This window comes from Cuculus canorus, chromosome 4, assembly GCF_017976375.1.
Source record: "Cuculus canorus isolate bCucCan1 chromosome 4, bCucCan1.pri, whole genome shotgun sequence".
NCBI lineage: Eukaryota > Metazoa > Chordata > Aves > Cuculiformes > Cuculidae > Cuculus > Cuculus canorus.
The window spans coordinates 33,053,946-33,059,945 of NC_071404.1; the positions used below are offsets into that span (position 1 = coordinate 33,053,946).

General features: G+C 36.6%; 1 long non-coding RNA gene across 1 annotated transcript in view; it reads left to right on the top strand.

Annotated features, from left to right (window-relative positions):
* Nucleotides 1-3,823, top strand: part of LOC128852104 (uncharacterized) — a 29,012-nt gene extending 25,189 nt beyond the window's left edge. The window contains exons 2-3 of the long non-coding RNA XR_008449732.1: nt 2,245-2,326; nt 3,277-3,823. This is a non-coding gene — a long non-coding RNA (uncharacterized LOC128852104). The remainder of the gene's footprint in view (nt 1-2,244; nt 2,327-3,276) is intronic.
* Nucleotides 3,824-6,000: the final 2,177 nt, after the last annotated feature.

Sequence of the window (6,000 nt, forward strand, 5' to 3'; positions counted from 1 at the left end):
GCTATAATTCCATGCCATCCCATAGTAAATAAGCAGAGTCTAGAACAAAACAAATAATTTTGGGATGTATTAAAAGAGTTTGGGAATATTGTGATGTTTAAAAGAGTGTCAGTGCATTTCAACTATATCGATTTGTGTTCAAATTATTGCCATAGTGTCACAACTGATTGGCATGTAATGACATTTCCATTTCAAAATCTTTTTTTTTTAAAAAGTGTCTAGACCTTTCTGCCTGCAAATAATTCATAATTACTTCCATACATGTCCTGCATGTAGAACAATGAGCAGACTTTTCATTCACACGTCGTTACTTGATTTAGCCTATGTCTCCACAGCACTCTGTTCCATAGTCTCTAAAAATTCTTCACAAAAATCTATAATATTTTAGTTAATGTCACAGTTTGCTTAACTGTATTTTAAAGATTATAAGGGCTTAAAGATTCAAGTAACCTTCTTTCTGAATTTGAAATACAGACGCTTTAGGATATGTATTAGGATATCAGGTCTTGTTATGCTCTTCTAAGAAGTCCTCTGAAAACAGGAGTCCTCTGAAAATAGGATAGTCATCAGTTAAAAGCAGTAGATCTTGACTAAGACTCTCATGCTGTAATGATGAATTAAAATTTTACTATGCCTCTCTCTGTCTCTCTCTCACCTTTAAGGAGTGTAAATATAATAATTATTAGGCTCCCTGACAGATTTATTGGGCTACTTTTGTCTGATTTTGTACAAAATCTGTTTATGGAAGGATTGCAAAAAAAAAAAACGTGTTTCCTTATGGCAATAAAAAATGTACGACCAGGGTTAGGCAGAGAAGCACCTAGATAAACACTGACCAAAAAATCATATGGTATAGATACAAAACCTTAGCTGTATTTGAAAATTCCACTTGGAAATACATATTAGCCTTTATATTTTCATAGCTTTTCCATCCAGACAGAGACTGTGTGGAACATGTGTTGTCTTCAGTGGAAATTGTAGGCATGAACACTAGAACAAATATTTTTCCTTGCTGTAACCTGAAGTGAATATATTAATCTCTTTGAAATATAGTACTTTTATTGAGAAGTAGAATATAAATCTATTCAGTTTCCTATTATCTATTATCTGCAAATATCTTATATTTTAAAGGTTCTGTTTTGAACATTCATCCTAATTCACGTTTCCTTGCCCTAGTCTATCCTTAAAGCAAATGGCTGTAATTCCACTGCAATGACCCACCTTTTTAAAATTCTCAAGTAAAACAAAGCTTCCTTAGGTCATTATTTTTAAAGAAGCTAAAAAAAATTTGTCTCTTTGAAAGGAATGTCTGAAAGATCTTATTCTTTCCACAGTCATCGTTTTAACAGAGGTCTCACAAAATGAGGCTCCTAAAAGCTATTCTTATGGGCTGATTAGTAGTTAGATTAAGATTTCTGGCTCTTTCACTGTATTTAAAAATAAAAAAGTAATTTTATTCACTTGAGGGATTTTTTTTCTGGCACAATGTTCTGCATGTGGAGGTGGCTATAAAAAAGAATAGGGAAAGAATTTGAGCTTTCCTCTGTCTGCTTCTCTCCTCCTCCCAGATATTCTCTGTCTCCAAATTTGTTCATCTTATTGCATTTCTGGAATACACTGGAGATTTTCTACTGCTTCCCATTATTTGTGTGGTCTCCCCTAGAATCCTTACAATCTATTTTCCTCTCTCTAATATGTTACAAGACTATCTACCACAGAATAGATGCCATTGTAGAAGATGTTACATGACCCAAAATTAGAGAGACAGATAAGTGTATCCTGTTGTTATTTGCTATCCTGAAATATTCTGTGACCCTAGAAGTAAAGTTTCCTGAGTTGTATTCTGTATTTTGAAAATAGAATAAATCTACTAAAAGTCTCTTGAGTTGCTGAGAGCTAGTAAGTAATTTAAGCTCCACTTAAATGCTCAAAACATTATTTCTGTATATATTTTAACTATTTTTGAATACAAAATGAAGAATATTTATCATTTGCACTATTTATCAACAGCTCTTCAGAGCACAGTATTAAACTGATTCATTTCCGGATGCTTTTCTCCAACATGGGTCTTAGAAAAATTAGATAATCATTGCCTTCTGAAAGTGCAAATCTTTCTTGCAAGATAAAGGACTATGACTTTCTTAACTACTTCTTATGCTAGTACCATGTTCCATAGTTGTATACTGCATAATCTTACAAATGTCATTAATATATTTTTCAACTTCTATTGAAAATGTTTGTCAGAGGTGGAGTAAATATGATGAATGGAGGCAGAGGAGGTCTGAGGTCTCAGAGACATTTACAAAGTGCAGATGGAAACTCAAAGGTAACTACAAGTGTTTTTCTTTGTATTTAAGGTAGCCAATAAGACATACAGTTCAGATGAAACTGCAATTTTGCAATTGCAACTGGCTCATATTTGTACAATGCCTGTTCAAAAGGCAAAACTTGGAAATTATATTTCCCTCTGGCAAAAATATTTGACTCATTAAAGGATATGTAATATATCAGCATTAAGCACAGTGTGATATTTGTATCAGAAAAACAAACTGAAGGACACTTACTCTTTCTCTGAACTGACTATAAAGTATTTTTCATTATATTCCTACCTGAAAGAGAAAATGGATATGTCTAAGCTGTATTAAAAAAAAGAAAAATCAACAAAAAATCATATTCCTTTCCTATTTATAATACTGTGCTACACAGTGCTTATTGTCTGCTTTGTGAGGAATCGAGATCTATTATGCATCAGTCCAGGGACACAAGCCGTTTTCTAGGCTTGTACTATTCAATCCTGAAAGCAGTTTTACAGAATTCAGTTAAAAGAAATATTTCATAATCAAATAATTGAATTTTCAGAGAACTTCTCAATGCCCTAGGCACAGATGGTACATATCTAGAAGACTGTCAATCCTATTACCCAACAGATATACAGTATGTTATGCTCTTATGATCTATGAAATTTTGCTTGGCACAACGAGATCTTGGCACAACAAAAATATTTACCAAAAGAAAGGGCTTTTTTATTTCACAAAGAAGTTAGAGCCTGCCTATCATATTTTCAAAATGCCAGTATCAGCTTTTTCATTACCCTTTTTTTCATAAAGTTTTCTGCCTGTGTTTACATGTGGACACTGATAATATCAAATGGTTAGTCCATTACCTGCCCTCATTACAAAAAGATTTAAAAAGTTACAGAGTGACATGGCAGTCTAGCATAGTATCAAAGGATTAGAAGCCACCTCAAATGTTTTTTAATTCATCCCTTTGTCCTAGGTCTGGATCTACTGTGCCTATGTCATCGTGTCAAATGCTTGTGAAGATTTAACTTAACATTCATGAAGTCCATCTCTTGTACTCATTTGCTTTTGAGCACTGTGGAGAAACTTGTATTGCTACTTCATTTTCTCATTCTTCAGCTGTGAAAATGAAGAAGAATGTTAGGGATCTACAGGTTTTTAAGGAGTTTGTGTTGTCCATTTAATTAAAGAATCTTATTAGCATCTTATTTTACAGATGAAGAGATTTATGCATTGAGCAGTCTGACCCTTTATGCAGTGAAAGGGTCTGTCCCGGAATAAATTATTGCCTAATATTTACATGATAAAACATTTGGGGGAGCTGGATTTCAGCCTGCATAGCTAACCTCATTAACGCTGGGAGCCAGCATTAAGACCCCACTCCTGGAGGCTGGGCTATAGGGCTTGAGGTTGCTGCTGGCCATAAGAGGCTCCTGGGTGCCGTGCAGGAGGTATGGCCTTTGGAGTCTGCTTTCAGCCAAGGGTCTTGCTTTGGTCCAATTGCACTACACCTCCTGCTGCATTGCAACCATTCAGGGGTTGTCCCCAGCTGGGGCTGTCCCCTCAGAGGCCAGGAGCCGCAGTGGGGGACATGTGCCATGTCTGCACCTGCACTGCTGATCTGGACCTCCAACCCTGGCCCACAAGCTGACATCCCAGTCTGGCCTCAACCTGTCCCGATCCCCATGGCCCTGTCCAGACATCATGGGGTTATGTCTGGCCCTCACCAGACCTGATCCTCACCCTGACATTTGGGGCTGATTTTAGCCCAGACCTACCTCATTGCCATAAGGATACTGAGCTCTGGAGAAAGATTCAAAGGAAACCAGAAATAGCTAAATGCCTAAATGTCATGTGTGTGCACACGTGAGAAGGCACATCACTGACTACACAACCAGAGGTTTCTTGATGTTTCGTCCAGTGATGGATGTTCTGACCATCCTGCCCATCTGAATCTGCCAAGTTGACTCATTAAAGGATATGTAATATATCAGCATTAAGCACAGTGTGATATTTGTATCAGAAAAACAAACTGAAGGACACTTACTCTTTCTCTGAACTGACTATAAAGTATTTTTCATTATATTCCTACCTGAAAGAGAAAATGGATATGTCTAAGCTGTATTAAAAAAAAGAAAAATCAACAAAAAATCATATTCCTTTCCTATTTATAATACTGTGCTACACTGAACTCTAGTCAGGGGAGTGACCCTACAGACTTCTACCATGGTTCTATCAACCATGCTGTGACCAGACAATATCCCTGTAGAAACTGTTGTGCTTAATAGAGAAGAGTTTTGTTTCAGAACTGAGTTTCTCTGTTTCCTTCTTCCTTTTATATTAACGAAACCCAAAGTAGATTAAAAAATTTCTGGTTAAATTTTCTTAACAAAATGTACTAAACTTTATGGAAGGTTAAAATCCAAAAGCAATTTATTTGCAGACTCTAGGAGGGAATGCAGGAACAGGTTATACTGCAGACTGAATTTCTGGCATACAGTAGCTACTGTGATGAGAGGTGCAGAAATGTCTATAAATAATGAACGAACTCATTAAAAAATAAAAAGCTTGACTTAAACTCCTGCTTCTAAACCTTAACATAATCAAAATTTGTGTCAAAAGAATTTCTAACTGCATGTCATTCTAAATGAGTACATTAGAGTGAAACTAAATGAGATCTAGGAGATGAAAAAAAAAACACTAGCCAACTTAATGAGTAAAATAAACATCTAGCAGTTGTGCCTTCATATGACACTAACTGCTGAATAAGTTTCTGCTGTTAGCAGTGTTTATAACACATAACACGTAACATGTAACACATAACACATAACATAAGACATAAGACATAAGACATAACACATAACTTAAGTTTATTAATTAGTATAGATTCATTTCATTTCTGAAGTATGCCCTCTGTCATCAAATTCCCGTGGGAAATTTTCTTCTTCAAAGTATGCAAAAGTACTCAGTATGACTAAATATTATATGCATGATTCTATAGTAGTACTTGACCTGAATACTGAACCTCACCTAGAGTACTGCATTCAGTTCTGGAGTCCACAGAACAGGAAGGACATGGATCTGTTAGAACAAGTCCAGAGGAGGGCCATGAAGATGATCAGAGGACTGGAGCACCTCGCATACAAGGATATGATGAGAGAAGTGTTGTTGTTCACCCTAGAGAAGAAAAGGCTCCTCAGGGGACCTTACAGCAGCCTTCCAGTACTTAAAGGGGGCCTACAGGAAAGCCAAGGAGGGGCTCTTTGTCAGGGAGTGCAGTGATAGTGTGAGGGGTAACATTTTAAACTGAAAGAGGGGATATTTAGATTAGATATTAGAAAGAATTGAGAGTAGTGAGGCACTGGAATAGGTTGTCCAGAGAGAAGACGCCCCATTCCTGGAGGAGTTCAAGGCCAGGTTAGATGGGGCTTTGAGCAATCTGATCTAGAGGAAAATGTCCCTGCCCATGGCAGGGGATTGGAACTGGGTGATCTTCTGACCCAAACCATTCTATGATTCTCTGATTCCCATACAGGAAGACAGATTAGCAGGTTGTGAATTTCGTTCATCTGTAATAATTGATTTACATCACTTCTGCAGTGCTTTAGGAAATTGCTATTTCAAACCAGTTTGATGTGGTTATAAAGGACAAGACAGTTCAGCCTATTTTAACTGTTTCGTGGGTTGAATATGAAGATAC